We start from the raw sequence: 18846 nt of genomic DNA, 5'->3' as shown, positions 1-18846 counted from the left end.
GCAAAGAGGAGCGCGTCTCAACACAGAAAGCTATTCAGCGGATGCATCATGTGGTTAGCAAAGTTTGGTGTCAATACAACACCGGTGGTTTGCCACCAACGTCATTGAGGAAAATCAAAACAGGTTTTTTGTTGTTGTTGTTGTTGTTGTTTTTAAGACACCGGCGCCTCGAGATGCGAGTTTGAGTCGTTGTGTGACCACAATCGCATCTCAAGTCATCTTTCCTCATTGAATGGAACGAAAATGCCATGAATCGGTTCTAATCACCCTCTCCCCCCACCCCAAATCTATTTCTTGTGTTTTTGTTTTTTCATACAGAAATATATCCCTCAATAATATTGTACTTCATATAAAACAAAATAAGTAAATACAATGAAAAGCATGAAAGAGTTTGTGCTTCATGATTTTTTATATAAAGAATATATGCCTGTGACTATTATTATTATACTGTCTACATATCGTCACTGTCCGGAGAAAAAAAAATTGTCCATTTTGACACTGAAATTGTCCATTTTTTTTCAATTTTCTTACTTTTACATGAATGATGTTTTCGCGTTACAGACATCGATTTAACGCGCAAATGTTTTTTTTTCCCCAAAATCGGCCATAAGTGTTTTTCACTGGACAGCGACGATATGTTGTTGCGCAATTTGTGTTGTAATATCTTTTGCTTAAAAGGGGTTCTAAAATCATGACTATCAATGTTTAAGTGTTTCACTCATATTAGCAATAACCTACCGGGCCCTTCTTAAGACTACGTAGTTTGCTTGTTTTAAATACATAAGGTGTTTGACAGTAAAATTTGATGAGACGTGGCTTTGAACAGCCTGAAACCTCTTTTTACCGATTAGTTAATATTGAGCCTCTTTAAAATGTGAGCAGTGCGGTCAAACGGCTTGATCGATGTAAGTGCGGAAAGTTCAAAATACTTGGGATAAAAAGCAAAGAATGTGTTGATTGCGTCATATTTATTAATGAAAATTTTACTAGCCAGCATCTGTGATGTCGGAGCCTGGAGTGCACCCCAAGTTCAAGCGAGTTCAATTCAAGACTTTTTATGACTTTAAAAGCAAGACCATCTCCACAATGTTCCCAAAGTTGCCGCGCTCCATAAATGACGCGCATCTGCTCCAAACTAAAACCACATCATCGTGATTGCGTAATGTTACCACCCCGAGATTCATTCACTAATAAAGTCATTTTGAGGCAATTTACAATCATAAAATCCGACTGTTTGTGCGAGTTTACATTCTGTCAGACTTTTGACAGATTGACTTAAGACATTTTAATGCCAATTACGGCCTTGTTTTTACAAGTAGATTCATGGATTGAACAACTTTTAAGACTTTTTAAGCATCCGCGGGAATCCCGTTATGAACCCCGATGTGTCACAAAAAAAAAAAAACAAGACAAAGAAGCCAAAGAAAGAACAAAACGCATGCGCAGAGATAATCCTTTGCTGCTCGCTCAAGTGAGATCTCATCACGTCCACGTAGGTCATAAACAACACCAGCGCGAGCTCTTTTGTACCACTCTAAGTGTGTATTTCCCCCCCCCCAAATTTTGTTTTGACCAATTCCGACTCCCACGATCTCAGAGGCGTTCGACTTTGTCGCAATTCATAGACCCCATTTTGCTGTCTACAAACTAGCAGCGAAGGCAAGAAGCCAAGCAGCTGAAGGCATATAAAAGCAATTGCGCACCCAGGCAGCCGCGTTGCAACTTTTTTGGGGGGGGAAATAACGGGCTTTGGCCTCGTCTGTATGGTTTGCCTGTGATGGGAGCGAGCTGTGAAGACTATAATCAGTGTCAGCTCACGCAGCCAGACCTGACACCACACACTGCGACGCAATATCTCCCCCTCTCACAAACACACACACTCACGCTGCCTGCCTGCCTGCGTCAGTCTCTCTCTCTCTCTCTCTCTCACACACACACACACACACGCACGCACGCACGCACACGCAGCAACATTACAGCGAGTGACCAAACACTCAGACATCAGGGCGGAGGAAGTGGACAAAGAGATTGTCACTCCACATTGGCTGGAGTGTGTATTGCAGTTGGCCCAATATGAGAATGGCGGGATTTGTGTCTTTGACAGTGGATGTGATTCTCGGTGAAGTGTGTGTGTGTGTGTGTGTGTGTGCGTGTGTGCGTGCGTGCGCACATGCCTTGCCTTTTATCTGGGTATAGCCTCAGAGCAATTCACAGCCTGTCAGTCACTCTCCAGGACTTGCAGCCAGAGTGAGACTGGAAAGAGATGGACGGGAGAACGGGGATGAGAGGACAGGGGAGAGGGGGTGAGGAAATGGGGGGGGGGGGCAGTGTGTGTGGGGGGTGGGGCGGGCGGCGGCAAGGATGGAGAACATAGAGGCCGTTCGCTCCCTTGGGTGCGTGGGGGCCGGGCTGCCCGCGGGCGCAGTTGGCATGCAGCTGGGCACACACGCTGGCGCTCGGCCCCCGCGGCGGCCTGTGTGCTAGCGCTGTCTCGCCTCGGAGCAGAGGTCGAAGGCAAACATGAGGGTGTGTGTGTGCGTGCGTGCGTGCGTGCGTGCGTGCGTGCGTGCGTGTCTCATCAAAAATGCCTTCATATCTGTTGGCGCTCATGGGGACCATTTGCAGTAACACTTGCATAATGATAATAATAGGGGGACTTGGTACAGTATGCGTGTGCGCGCATGTGTGTGCGTGTGCGCGTCTGTGTGTGTGTGTGTGTGTGTGTGTGTGTGTGTGACTTTTCATATGTTAATCCTCATCCCAACACACCTCCACCCTCCCAGCCCTAAGCGGGCGCCAACAAGGAGGCCTGCCCGTCCAGCGGGCACACCGCAAACCACCGTACGTGGGACAAAAGGTGACAATTGCACCCCACCCTCCAACGACCCCCGCCCCCTTCCCTCCACAAACCTGTCATTAGCTCACATGCCACCGCGTTGGTTATGCTCATTTTGTTCTTCTTTTTCCTCCTCCCGTTTTCTAATTTTACATGGCTGGGATCATTTTGCAGCCAGTCTGCTTTTGGAAGGGCAAAATAAGCCAAAGGGAGAGTGAAACACAGGAGAAGGCCTAACCCATGGGCGTCACGCGGTATTATCGATTGGGGGGGGGGGGCTTGCGGGTTCCAAAAATTCCAACAGCAGCCGCCTACATTTCTAATTAAGTGGCAAAAGGTTTGACAGCATGTATGATATGTAAAGTATTCATTGTATTGGAGCATCTCATTTTGGGGCGAGGGGAGTGGGGGCAAAATATTATAAAATAAAAAATATATATATTCTAAAATAGACAAAAGAAAAAACATCAGCTAAGATTATATTTTGTAAGAAGGGTCGTTTTCAATGGAGGAGCTGTTGTCTCCTCCTGTTAAAGAGTAGTAAGCAAGTATATTTAGTCAGTTATTCCTTCACAATGAAGAATATTTTCTCTTGTTTTAATGTTGGACTGTATATATGTTCAGCCACACACTGATTAAAACTAGATAAATATATATATATATATATATATATATATATATATATATATATATATATATATATATATATATATATCATAAAATAAAACGATTTGGCGACTGGAATTGATTCATTGCTTTTGCATTCATCTGAATGGGAAAAGTGAACTCAACTTAAACATTGAAATTAAGTTTGTACCTTGAGGTAAATGCAAATCCTTTGCAGTCAATTACATCCTATCTGACTGTAATTGTGCAATTATTGAAAAAAAAGAAAAAAAACATAACAAGAACAAGAATCAAGAGAGAAAAAAAGTTTCACTACAAGAGCTGCATAAAAATGTATTGCTGTAGTCTTAAATTGGCTCTTTTCCCCAGCCTCCTTTATAATGTGGGGTGGTTTTTTTTTGTCTTTTTTCCCTCAGTCCATCAATTTATTTCAAGAGATGTCACATCTTTTCCAGATTCAGACGGTAGCGGCTAAAGCTTTCCTTCTGATGATAAGAGCGAAACAAGGGCGGCGCGAAACCTCCTGAAAAGCTTAAGGCCCGATTCGGTGGCGCTCCCACTGAATGAAGGCCAGTTAGTCAAGAGGCAATGATCTTGATCACATTAAACGCAGCAGGTGCTAATTGATTGCTTCTATGCACCGCGCCGCCTTAACTTGACCTTCAACCTCCCGATGTTCTTTTTTTTTTTTTTTTTTTTTTTTTTTTTCTTTTCTTCCTGCTGCCTTTGCCATTCGAGCATCTGTGGCCACATATGTGCCTGAAAGCGTCACGCCGCATTCCTGCCATCCGACCCACCGCATTCCTGCCATAGCCGGAGCAATTAAGAGCCTTTTACCTCCGAATTCCCAGCGCCGCGCAAACTAAGAGCAGGGAAAGCCCATTAAAATGGCGAGTGCGTGCCAGCTTCTTAATCGAAACACATGTAAGCCGTTAGGGCTCCACTTTGAACTCTCTGCTCTTGTTAACTAAAAGGGAGAACGCGCGGCGGGGAAGAGAGAGCACAATTTGGGACGCTCGGCTCACTTATGCAAATGGGGAAAGTCGTCGCGAAGACAGAAATGTCAAATGGGGGGGGGGGACAAAGGGCGGAATGTGGGGAGGCGACGGCAGGATATGGAGGAGCATCCACATTCCTCTTGCTCTTTGCATCCCATCCCTCAGCATGCCTGACATGCTGCGGCCGGGGGTGCTTTGAATTGTGTCCCGACGGCCGACACAGTGACGCTCCTTCATGATGCTGTTTGGAAGTGGCGGGGAACGCCACAAGGCCACTTCTGAGCACTGGCTCGCGGCGGGGGGGGGGCTTGCCGCCCTCATGTTATGCAGCGACTCTTGCCGCCCGCCCCAACTCCCCTAACCTAACCCGAGTCTTTCTAAAAATAAAGGAACAAACACTGTATGGATGGCTGTGTTGCTGATTTTGATATCTGACTCAAAGAGCGCCGAGTTGGAAAGTTGGAGTCGAACCTGTCGAACGTAGTTAATTACAAGGACACCGGTCAGCAGGATTTGGAAATAAACGTCCCCGTGGGAATAAAGTGCCTCGAGATACGAGTGACCCAATTTATGAGTTTTGCAAGCTGTTGAACGGACGATTTTTGGCTTTCAGAGAAAACTTGAGATGGACAACTTAACGCGCAATCGTGCCCAAGGTGCTCAGTTGCAATATTGGCGCAGGGGCGACTCACGCTGGTCGCTGGGCGGCGTTTTAGCCACGCCCCCCCCAAAAATCTGGCAAATGGAAATGGTGAGCTAGAGTTTCATATTGTACCTCAGTACCTTCAGTGCTCCACAATTCTCCATCTTTGCACTTTCAGCAATCCAAATCAATTTGTGCCTTTCATGTATATAATGAATGCATTTAGAAACAAATCTCTGAATTCACTTAACAGCATCTTTCATTAGGCTAAAACGAGAGTTAAAACATTACCTGAGCAGCATTTAAGTTTTATGATGGCCAAAGGCCGAATTCATTTCACCGTACTACAAGTATTTCTAATTGGGAAAATGAATAAACCTCCTGGAATGCTTTGTGTCTGAGGTCCAAAGTTCCACTCAATATCCATCAGATCCAATTTTGCTAAAACGCTCCAAAAGGTCACATTTGAAATAAAGCAGCACATGCATCTTCTGCATTTGAAGGGTTTCGCAGTGTCCCCTAGACGTGTCCGACATACTGCATGTAGAGCCCCCCCACCCCCCCCCACCCAAAAAAAGACCCTTTTTATGGGTTACTTCCAAAGTCTTCCTCACCCTCCTTGCTGCTTTTCTTCAGCTTTTTCTTGCTTTTGTTGTTTCAGTGCCACTGATGTTTTTTTCTTCTCTCTCTCTCTCCAGTCTTTCTTATTGCCAAATCCCTCATGCGCTGGCTTTGAACGTGTGGACGCGCTCAATTTCATAAGCTCGCCCCGCCAGCACTCCTTTCCTTTTGGACTCTCTCATGTGTCCCTCACAGTCCTTCTGTCCCTCTCCTTTGTACGCTCACCTTCCCAATTCTTTATCGCCCTCGCTTTATTCTTCCTTTGTCAGCCTTCCCCGTGTTGTCTCGCTGTTAAAAACGGCAGCACAGCCTCACTGCCACTTCCTTGCACGCGGGCGCCGGAAGCGCTCTGTATTAGCCAACGAGTGACAGTCAAAGCGTGCAATCACACGACAAGTTCAAACAATCTGCGTTCGGAATCATTCGCTCATTCTTACTCTAGTGCTCCCTAATCACTGGAAAGGGATTTTCATCTGGAGTCACTGAGATACGAGTGACAGCACTTTTTTTTCTTTTTTTTTTCCAAAAACGAGCAGAGCTGGGACCGGTCCGTCTATGCGCCTATGACCGAAAGCCATTTTGTAGGCGATAAACCATAGACGGGAAACTTAAAAAAAATAGTTGGACTTAGCATAGTCGGAAGCCAATTTTTTTTTCCATTTTCGTGGTGAGGCTTCCATTTCCCATTGAAACTAACAAACTAAAACCTAAATGTCTGAGCCATTTTTCAATAAATGTCAAAGGACATGTACAGGTCTCAGCAGGGCTTCGGTGCATTTACTCACCATTTGTTTGGCGAGGAGGTCAGGAGTCAAGTTGTCGTTGCTTCCAAATAGCGTTTCAAAATAATATTGCCAAATGTCCAAATGATGCTTCCAAATGATGCTTTCAGATAATGCTTTGAAAAACCTTATCTAACCGAGAGACCTGCTTGCATGCCGAGCTCATTGTCCACACACACGCACGCACGCACATCTGACTTAAGGCGGCCATCTTGCTTTTAACCCTTGACCTCACCAATGTGATCCCACCCCTAAATGCAGTTGCCATACCTGGCCATTGAGGGCATACTAAACAAAAATGACCATATAAGGTAAAGACTTCAACAACAGACCTAAACTACAAGAAAGGTACAACTTCTACATTCATTTGTTTACCTATAACAAATCGATTTACTTTTATTCCTCGGACAAAAATAAGATTTACACAAAAATACAACTGCTTTCAGAGAAAGTGTCTCCAACACTAAAACCAAGAGAATTACACCGTGTATTTAACACAAGCACATAGTTTAGCCTTGAGTCTGCTAGCTTAAGGCTAATGCTAACATAAGCAATAGTTAGCATCTATGTGAGTGTTAGAGCCCTTAAGTGATAGGTATTTCAACTGCTGCGGCATAATTACAACAGAGCGGCTCAACAGAAACTACTGCGGAATATCTACCTCTGGTTAGCAACCAAAATTTAAAAAGAAGAATTTGTACGGATCCCAAGACAAACCACAGGCGAACATGAAAGCTGCCTTTCAGAGGTGAAAGGGCCACAGGCAGCAGAGAGGATTCGTAACTGACGCGGAATTAGCACGTCTGCCCGCCAGCTTTGTTGATCACTCCTTTTCGATTTTGAACTGAATGTACTTTACAAAAAAATAAAACTTCAAACAGATAACATTTCGCGTTACAGGGACACTCCATTATGAATAAGTCAGGCTGCCAACGTAGCAGCTGTGGCTAACGTCGCCTGGAAGTGAATCCCAAGGCAAGCATACACAGCAAAGCAGTTTGTACAGTATTTATTTAAACCAAAAGCGCACGCAAGCGTGAGTTAAAATACTCGTAACCAAAATCCACATGACAAAAGCTTGACGTGAAATTAGCTAACTAGAGAAAAACAGAATAACCGGCAGCAGGTGCCACGCAGGAGACTGCAACAGAAAGGAGGGTAACGGCACTTGTGGTCCGAGTATCTTTCACAGCAATGAGCAATTCAGGGTTTTAGTCACACATGTTTACGCGAGCACGGGGAGGACATGCAAACTCCACGTGGGAAGGCCTGAGTCAAGATTCGAACCCGGGACATCTCGACTGTGAGGTTGGCACGCTAACCACGACCGCACCGCCCTCCTTTCTACTTGTTCTGCTGAATGACATGATGTCACGTATCGTACGTGACACTTCGCGTCAACAAGAAGACAAACAAATAATTAAACACCCTACTTTTCTATTTTCTTACTTTTCCCTCTAAAATTCAAATCAGATTTAATTTATCCCTCTGTGCCGCCGGAAATAATGGCGGCATAGTTTAAAATAAATGAGGCCTCCATCTCGGCTGGCTGGAGTTGCATGCTAATGTTGTGCGTGATTGACAGCAGCTCGCAGATTGACGGCGTTTACGCGGCGCAGCGAGTGAAAAAGATGAGCGCGGCGGTTACAAGCCACGAGCAGGCGCCATGTCACCTCCTCAAGATCAAACCGGCATCTCAAGAAAAAGCCATATTTGCGCATAGCTGCGCGCGCCGTTTGATGCACCTAAGCAGCTTATTAGCGAGCTAGCCCGGAACGTGTGTCAGTGGTGCACTTGATCCCTGCTGAATGCTTATTTGATGGCTCTTTTCTGCAACGTGCTTCATGCGTTGTTTTTTTTGTTTTTTTTAGATCATCTTGAGCTGGTTTTGGAGTGGATGTCTTTGCCGTGTATTTTGTTACCGTGGAGGCCAGGAGACCAAAATGCAAACAAACACAAGGAACACGATTTTGTAATAACACGCCTGGGAAAGTCAATGAACAAGAAACTAAAAAGGTTTCCACAGGGAAAGGACTAGTGAAAGCGTACATAACTGCTCCCACGTGTCTTATTAAAGCGGAAGTCAACCCCAAAACATTCTTCGTAAAAACAAGTTCTATGCGCCGTTACTATTTTAAATATGGAATTCTGATTAATATTGTGTGTGGAATATGAGTTAAGAAGCTAAGTTAAGAAGTTTTTATCCATCTCAGGGGGCGGCCATTTTGTCACTTTTGTCGACTGAAAATGACATCACAGTTGCGCAGGGCTCAGGTAACGACCAATCACGGCTCACCTGTTTTCTGAGGCTGAACACTGAGCAGCTGTGATGTCATTTTCGGTCGACAGCAAGTGACAAAATGGCCGCCCCCCGGAAATCGACAAAAACTGGGGGATTTTACTGCTTAATTCATATTCCACAACCGCAATATCAGAATGCCGTGTTTCAACTAGTGGGGCTGCATAGGACATATTTTTGTAAAGAAAATGCTTGGCTTTACTTTCACTTACTCAATTTTGCCGGTCCGTCATTCGTCATCCGTCAGCGGCCAGGCTACCCGTCATTCGTCAGTCTGTCCTTTTTTCGTGACAAGCCGAATTGTATTCGTCAGTTGGACAGTCCGTTAGTCAGACCGTCAGAAGTCCGTCGGTCCATCTTGATGAAGAATTTTAGCTCATGTTCCCCCCCCCATTTCAGTGTTTCCAAATCTTTATTGATTCAAGGCATATATTTTACATTCCCCAAATTTCACAAAAAGCATATGTAATGAATGTAATCACAAATTTATTCTGTGTCACTGCAGCAATACCATCGCCTGTTGGAAAAAAAACTTGCTTCTGCAATATTCTGCAGTTGCCGTGTTTCTTCCTCATCATGTGTGCCGCTTACGTCCAAAAACTTGGTGCAAAGTCGGCTTTTTCAAGATCTTTCCGGATCCAAAATCTTAACTTATGAAACTACATTTTCCTGTCATTTTGTTGGCAAATATAACATACCGAAATCGCAGAGGGAGAGTGGTTGAGAGTGTTGGTTAACCCTCCACTTGTCGGCTTTACGCTAACCACACGTTACAACATTTAATTTGAGTTTTATGCATTCTAAATATTATCCATGCAATATTTCCCTGATTCTCCAAAACGTCACAGAAAATGTTATTTTTCATGCACTTTCCAAGGAGCCATGCACTTTCCTCATGACCGTATCCGAACCTCGTGTATATGTTAATCACCCGCTACGTCATCAGAATTTACCAGCACATGAGATGCGTTTGTCTCTTTGTGATAACGAGGTTTCTTTCTTCTGTACGGTCTGATTGATTGTAATGTGGTTGCATTCATCGCGTGCACAAAACAAAGCGACTGTGTTTGTGTTGCCCATTGTAGTTCCTGTAGCTCTTGTAACCATGGCAACCAAGCCACCCAAAAAAAAAAATCCCCTATATCACAGTCCCGTTCAGGCTGTTGACTTTTTTCACCCTTAGCATTGCTGCGCTGTTCCTGTGCGGCTTTGTTCAACGAGTCCTTGTCAGCCCTGACCTGTTGCACAGCGCTGCCGTGCACCTTCCGCAGAGGAGCTGCTGATTTGGTCTCAACTAGTTTGCTGTCTAAAGAACAGCAACATCGTGTCAAGCGAGGGCTCTTACAAATGCACTTTGAGAAATGACTAACAAACAAACGCAAAGTCCAAACCCCACCTTAGCTTAGCTCTCTGCTCACCGGGCATACCATCACCCGCACTCTCTGTCACGTTCCAGTGACGACTGGAAAATCGGACCTAAATCTGAAATGTATTCAAACAGAAAATTATTTACACTTAGAATAACTACCGAAAAAGTACAACAGAAGTCGCTGGCGAAAAACTGCCGGGAAAAATGAACAACAAAAGACGCTCGCTAAAATGCAAAACTCGTTAGCATAAATGAACCGAGGAAGCTGTACGCGAAAAAACACGCAAAGCGAACTCACCAAAACCTTAGGCTAGGAGGTCTAGAAAATACAATCTGTTGGAAGCAATGAGTACAAGCAAGGAAGAATAATCCGACGAAGATTCGTCGCGCTGGCAGTCCTTTTAAAGTCAGTGATTGATAAGGCAACACAGGTGCGGCAGTGTAGGACACGCCCCCCAATTCCCCAGCCGATGGAGACAGAGCCAAAACGTGACACTCTCCATTCCAGCACTTTGAGAAAAGTCTTGGTTCCCAAAGTCCGCACTACTTTAGGTCGAGCTTTTCAATGTTCTGCCCTAAATGACTGCAACACTCTGCAAATAATAATAAAACTCAATCATCCTCGGTATCACCGTTTAAAAAGGTTAGTGAGGGAATCCTGCACCGCGCCGGATTTTGCATTTGACCTCCAAATCTTTCTATATGCGTTTGAGACATTGGGAGATTTTGAGGTCAAGCCGGCCGACCAATCAATCGAAGCTCAAGAAACCAGTTGAGCGTTTGTGACAATGAAGTGGAATTCCCGCGCAGCCCACCTGCGGCTTTCGTGGCTTTGTGTCGGCGTCCGCGCGCCGGCTCAGGTGGAGCGTCGGGACCGACGGGAAGGCGGGATGACCGGGAAGGCAAAAAGCTCGCGATGGGAAGAGACAAAAGAGCAAGCAGATGTTAACTGCCCAATGACAGCAGAAGGGTAATTGCACGCTGGCTAGATTCTTCTGGAGCCGTCTGCGATGCGCGTGCGCGTATACTGCGGCCGCAGGCAGACACATGGGAGCCTGAGGAGTGGTGAATATTACAGAGGAGTGGACCACAGAGGGCCCAGGCCCATCGCCAACAGACAGGCCCCGCTCATAAATCCTCTCCACACTGACGCCTTTCTCCTCCATCTCTGTCTTTTCTCCCCTCCGACAGCTGCGTGTGTGCGTGCGTGCGTGTCTGTTTTGTGTCACTTTCCGTGCCCATTACCCACTGCGGGGTAATGGCAATCCATCGATATTATGAACAAATTGTAACTTCCTAATCAATGGACCCTCGGAGCTAATTGGCTAAATTGTCATTGTCTTTGGCATTCCGCCGCATGCGATAATCCCGCCTATGGAAAAGATCCGATTTTTTTACAGATACGTGGAGACGATTTCAAGGTTTGGAAGTGTACAGATGGCTGACAAAACAAAAGGGAAAAAACTGCCTTAATGAGAGTGGAAACAACAACTGCAGATGCTTCCATTCAGAATAGAGGTCCGTTTTTTTTTTTTTTTCATGAAAATAATCGGAATCACATGCCGGAGTTTTAGTCACAGTCCCCAGATCTCATTCCAATCGAAAAGCTCTTCACTCTCACCACCATTGGGACGGCAAATTGAGAGTGCTCCAATATATTTTGGGACAAGGGCCTTCGTCTCACCAAAAGAGTTCCGCATTGTTGTCAGAACTCACCAAGATGCACTCAAGTGGATCGAGGATTCTTGTGGTAGCTCAACACCTTAGCGTGACACTCCACAAACCATTGTCGTCATGAGAATTACTTTCACAAGCCCGCAAATGGAAAACATCCAACCACTGAAAATTGGATCTGAAAGGTGACCAGACTATTATTAGCCAAATCTGAAACCAGGGGCCGACTGCATGCTGTGATCATCTCCTTCATCTGGGCTTCTGCTGTCACACTGAAACATTGCGTATGTGTTCCTTATTTCACCGGACACTTGATGAGATGGCCACAGACAAGAGACGCGAGGACGCGGACGACTACGACATGCAACCACGGTCCAAAGGAGCAAATCTTTCATGGCCATACAAAACCTTCCGTCCGTAATCCTGCGTTCATTTGTTCCGTATTTCTGTCCGTCTCCTTAAAGAGGAAGTCGACCCAAACATATTTTCTTTCTATATTTTTATATTATTCTTATATTACACTATTCTACATTTTCAGGCCCACTAGCCCAAATACGGCAATCTGATTAATATTGCGTTTGTGGATTAGGAGAAATCCACCCGTTCTTAGCTAGCTCAGGGGGCGGCCATTTTGTCACTTCTGTCAACTGAGGATGACATCGAAGTTGCTCAGGGTTCAGATGACAACCAGTCGTGGCTCAGCTTCAGAAAACAGGTGAGCCCTGTTATCTGAGCCCTGAGCAACTTTGATGTCATCTTCAGTCGACTGAAGTGACAAAATGGCCGCCCCTGAGATGGCTAAAAGTGGGTCTCTTTTTTGTTGCTTACCTTATATTCCACAAACGCAATATTAATCAGAATGCTGTGTTTCAACTAGTGGGACTGCATAGAACATATTCTGTAAAAAAAAAATCTGTTTGGGTTGACTTCCACTTTAACACTTACAGATATGCACGTAACAAAGCTCATTGTACCATCAGAAACCGTTTCTGGAAATGACGGTTATCCATCCATTCATCCATTTTCTTTAGCACTTATACAGCTGCAGCCTACCCCAGCTGACTTTGGACAAGAGGACACCCGAGTACTGGTCACCCGATAATCGCGGGACACATCATATTATAAGTCTTAAAGACTTTGTGTTATTGGAACTATTTTCTCTTAAGCAATTCAAATTATTTTTGATTTCTTGAGTTAACAGGGTTAAAAAAACTGTCTGGCCCTTACATGGTCCTCCATGTTGGAAAGACATCCTGTTCTTCTTAGCATTGTTGACGATACTCACTGTCATTTCGCAGCGAACACGTGTTGGCTTGGGGACGGCACCAGACCAAAGGGAGGCTTCAAGTTCAACTCCTGCTGCGCCAGACTGCGGAATGCAAAACTCAATTTGCCCTCAGCGGGGATAATGCAGGGTTCTTCTTCTCTGTCTAAATTTACAATCCATTCAAAATCAATGCAGACGCCAAGTCACGTCAGTTGATATCACATGCGGAAAGTACCAGAACCTCCCCCATTTGATGAAAATACATCTGAAAGTGAGTCATAATCAATCCACGTTTTGCTGAGGGCTCTTGATTGCCTGTCATCAGAGCAGCATCAGAAAAAGCTGCACACAGTCTTTGATCGTGACCTTTCATTTGTCACATCATGATCATATAAAACCGGTCGCTCTTTATTGGACTCAATATCATGACATCTGGACCGTTACCGTAAATCTTAATCAGGTTTAACACACACACGCACACACACACACACACACACACACAAATCAGCCTGTTGGTACAAATACGCAGCGGCATATGCGTGCTGTCTTTATCGCAAAGAAGAAAGTCACAAAAAACACATGTTACGGAGAGGGAAAGGAGGGGAAAAAAAGAAAAGTTGCTGGATTACAAGCCATTGTCATAATGTCCGGATACACAGAGAAGTAGCGCCACCTAGCGAAGTGTGAAATAGCGCCAACTAGCCGAGGTCACTCCAGTTGAAATAGCGAGTGATTTTTCAGAATTGCTGGAGAAAATGCCCCAGCGGCGCAACTTGAGTGCACATCAGAGATGGCTGCAGTTCTCATCCATCCACCTCAACTTCCGACCATTTCTCTCTCTCTCGAAAAGCAGGCGGGGTCCTTTTGAGCCGGCGAAATGTGTTGTGAGCGTCAGAAATGAGATTGATTTTTATCAGAGCGCCTGTAATTACATTGCCGCTCTTGTCATCGATGCCACAACAGGCGGCATCCTCCCGTCGGTCCGGTCGCGTAATATGCGAGCATTCAGGCCACCTGCTTTCCTGCACGGCCGCAAGTCCGATTGGCATCTCCTCATCTACATTGTTGCTTTTGATCAGTGTACATTTGCAATTCTCAACCGAGCCTGCGGCCTTCAAGGTGTCCTCCATCTCCAGATAAGATGACCGAAAGGAAGGCTCGGGTCTGTTCTTCTCGCAGGAAGTACTGGCGATAGAACAGAACACGGTTCCGTCATAAAGCGAGGAGCCCGCTTGATGATGGGTACGGGCGAACGAGGGTTACAAACGGCGCACGATGAACTCGTTTGCACGGCGGCGTAGGATTGCCGTCACAATAAGGTGCACTCACTTTCCGCTGTGTACGTACTGTCTTTCACGTCATTGTTTTAGATTTCTTATATTTACTAAAGTGTTAGCGAAGGTTAGTTATCAACTACGGCACATTCCCACATACAAATTCGGTTTACCTCTAACCCTGGACAGATACGTTTACATTTATACGGCCCGACGAGGTGACTGTAGTGGGTGAACGTATACTTGACACGCTTTACAAATCACAATTTTGAACGGAACCTCCAGAGATGATGTCCAAACCTACACACCATAGATTTGGAATGATAGCCAGGAAGAAGACGGAAAAATACATGTTCCTTACCAGTATCCAATGTTGACAGCCCTTACGCATGATAGCAGTCTGCTTACTTTCCTTTATGGTGTAATGGCTGCCAGTGAAAGCCGAAACGGTTAGCTAGGTAAAAGAACTTCTCAATACCCGCAAACTGTCTGAGCACAAGAAATCTAAAATCTATCATCAGAGAAGACATATTGAACGCAATAGATTGATTTGCAGTCATAACGGATGAACAGGTTTAACATTCGTGATTCTCGGCCCCAAACCCTAAGCGAGTAATAATCGAGTCGGCTATCAATTATCGACACGTGTGCACCCTGCTAACAGCGCTAACAATGCCAGTGCAGTGGACGCTAAGGCTTGGATTCCAAAAAATACCAAGCGCGGTTAGAAAAAAAAAAAAAAGGCCCCGTGGCTGTGCTTGTTCACGAGGCAGTGTGAGTGTCTGCCAGTTGGTCCACTCTCATGTTTGACATGGCGCAGGGGGTGCGCCGTGGCCAAGTCCAGCGCCGCCGGGCACCACGCGGGACATGTGACACGGCTTATCCCCGCGCGGTGAGAAACTGACGCCACCAGCACGACAGAGGTCAACTCCTCTCCCTCGCGCCGGCGGGCGTCGGCAACTCCCAATTAAAGCGCTGCGATTCACCCCCATCAGGGGGGTCGCGCGAGGGGACACGCGGACACATGTAGCGGCGTTCGGCAGCCAGACGCACGGTCGAGGAAAGAACGAGGAAGTGAAAGACCAGGAAAAAAGAGGGCGGGAGATTGGAGAGACAGAAGGAAAAGGCGGTATTAATATTCACAGACTCCCAGTGCTTCCTAAATATTTTATCACTTCCAGCTGTTTGATGTTAAGGAGACTCACCAGAGAGCCCACCACACACACACACACACACACACACGCGCGCGCACGCATACACACACAAGTAGACCTACACTAATAAAAATGGATAAATGCGTCACAAAGCCAAATGCAAGAAAATACAAACTTACACAAAAGAAGGACTCCCGGAAGGCCGAGAGAGACTCTTGAACACACTCTCGCGGGCGCCTACAAGCTTACGTGCAGTACGTACGCGTACACGTTCACCACCTGAACGGGCAAACATGCGGCGAGGACGGTTTTATTTGATGAAAAATTGGAACGGGCAAAAATCAATTTACAAAGACGCACGCCAATGCTCACCACGACTGCATATCGATCACGATCCGTCCTTCAGAAGTCGGATCATGTTTACTCATATATTTACGGCCGTATTGATTTATTTATTTGTGTATTCATTATTTGTTGGACTGAATTTTATCTGGGGTTTTTTTTTTTTTTTTTTTTTTTTTTTGCACGTGCTCGGTTCCGCGGGGATCGCCGGAGAGCATTCATCTTTCTGATGAGAGGCGCCATTAATTCGCAGACCGTTCCCTCGCAGTTGCGGCCGCCGCCGTGGGTCCTGTCTCGCTGGATCCGTCCTTCAGGCCCGCTCCGTCGCTGCCTCGCCACATCGGCCGCGCCCGAGTCCTGACTCTGTCTAACAGCCCGGCGTCAGTCGGCTTTTCCCATCCCTCCCCGTCTTACTCATCGTCTCCTTCGCCGCTTCTTTGTATCCCGCTGCTGCTTGCGCACTGGCTAATAAGATGTTGGTGTCTGAAAATGATGTCCGACTCCCCACTTGCTATATGTACTCTTTATTTAACTAGGCTCTAAAAAATACATTTAAAGATAAATAAATGAAATCCGAACTTTTCTTTCAAGCTGCATTTAAATTGTGTGCGCTGCAGAGGTGGTGGTAAGCAAATAATTGAGTCTGCTCCGTCTCTGCTGATTAAAACCTCCAGTCTGTTTTGCCTGCTGCCCTTTAGATGAATTACAATATTTTAAATAATATGTTACTTGAAAATCTGTACTAATATTTTTGTCATAACCATCTCCCCAAATGTTAAAATCACGGAAATATGCGAAGACCGCAACGATTAGCAGTAGGCAAAAAGCAGCACTTCTACAATCCACAATTGTTTACATTGCGGATCACACATTGAGAATCAATAGGGTTGCGTTGCTCGGAAATCGAATAATCGCTGAAAAACCTGACGACCGCTTCTGCTGGAATAATCCCAACGACTTTGTAATGATTTGACCTCTGCTACCTCACTGATCATGTGTCCGATAGCATTAGAAAAGTGAACAGACTTGTTAGTGTAAAATACAGTTGCAAAGGAGATCAGTTCTATGGGCACTCCTACGATAAAGATTTGGGGTTGGGGTTCACAAGAAAAGGGTTCGTTTTCAGGACACCAGTTCACAAGACACCCGTCCGAATAGAAAATGGAAAATGAATGTTAAGGAATAAGCGTGGCCAAACGTCATGTAGGCCCTGGGCGCCGACAAACTCTGCCATTGTAGTTTTGTCGTCTGTCACAGTGTTTTTCCTTTTGACAACAGAATGTAGACAAAAAAAATGTGCTCTTGCGCCCACCCTTTTGTCTCCATGGTCCAGCAACCTCGGTATTAATTAGGCCTCAAACGGAACACAAAAAAAGCAGACTAAAGCCGAGTGAAACAAACACAGAATGGCATGCCGTCAAACCATTTGCCTGCGGGGTTTGAACAGCTTCCAGTTGCTGCCTACATATTTCGGGGGGAGCAATCATAATCGACGAGACAAATGAACGAAGATCATACGTTTGTAATTTGACGGAAATTTCCCGGAAAAATAACCTCAGTCGACTAGCTTGCTCTTTGGGTTACTCAGAAAGGAGGACCGCAAGGCGCAAACATACAATACGTGACGTGACATAAAAGGACTCTTTTTATGTCACTTACTACGAGTGTGTTGTTGTTTTGTCATTTTTACTGTGGTTAAATGCATCAGCTACTCTATCGAACAAGAAAGTTCATTATTGAGAGTTGAGTTGATTTGAATGTTCATTCAGTCATTCCTTTCGGTGTGTGTGACTTGGCTAGCGGGGAGCAGTATAATGCAGTCAGTCCGAAACAAATGAAGAGGAGTTTCACAACTACTGTAAGCGGCAGCGGTGATTTTTTGAAGGGGATAACAATTGTATGCCTGCGAGGACCGTTACACTTTATCGTCTGTCTTTGCCCGCGCGTCGAAGCACTGTTTGGGTTCAAGCCTCTTTGGCTTAAAGCGTTTTAACATGCTGCTATGCTACTTGTTAGCCTGTCTATGACATTCTGCATTGTTTGTTAGCATTCGGGTAAGCAGACTTCAGGCAAACTTATGAAGTTGTTTGAAATGTTAAATTTGCTTTGTTTTATGTTGAGTTTGACAGTAAACTTCAACTGGGCGTGGCAATAAACAGTCGGAAGCCTCATTTGTGAAGAATGAAGTGACTCGCACTGCTTGTATCTCGAATTGTTGCTCGCAAGTCAACGCCCCCCCAAAAAATCAGCTGAGTGATTGTGGAAAAACTCCTAAGTAGGATCACTCGTAACTGGAACGCACCACTGCACGTACAAATTGTCAGCTGTGGAGTTAGCGCGCTGTGCGCCAGACTTTTGGACCCCCTAAAGTAGGAATACTGTACAATTGTTCATTAATTACCAAGCTAATCGTTGAAACAAAGTGATCTCCAAGGAATGGAGATGGAGTCAACGACATAAATAAGAGTGTACGCCGAGGCTGATTGGGTGTTTCCATGCGTTACGGCTAAGTTTGAGCCGCGTCCAACTTTTCCATGCGTTTTTTATTTCCCTCCCCCCGCCCCTTTTCTTTTTTTTTTCTTTTTTTTTTTAATGAAGCTGTATTTTTAGTGTTGTTGCCGCGGCCCCGTGGAAATTAATATGCAGTCTGAATGTGGCGGCCTAGCGCGGATGCAGTCTAACTCGCATGCCGCTCGCTCTTATTATTTCTCTCCATGTCTCTGGCTGTCTATCTGCGCGCCTCTGATCCATCTACCCCCTGTGTTCCCCAGCTTGTTAATCAGCAGATTGTTAATGAAGGCCTTAGTTCAAAGACAGTGAGCGAGCGAGGGAGCGAGCGAGCGAGCGAGAGGTGGCACAGAGCGCTAAGATAGGGAGGAGTTTTGGACCAACTGTCTGTTTGTCAAAACATGTCCGTCCGTCTGTCTCTCGGCCTGTCTTCTCCTCTGATGTGAGTCCCA

The sequence above is a fragment of the Filicampus tigris genome, chromosome 8 (assembly GCF_054856515.1).
Source record: "Filicampus tigris isolate MCC_2025a chromosome 8, RoL_Ftig_1.0, whole genome shotgun sequence".
NCBI lineage: Eukaryota > Metazoa > Chordata > Actinopteri > Syngnathiformes > Syngnathidae > Filicampus > Filicampus tigris.
This window is presented reverse-complemented; position numbering follows the sequence as displayed.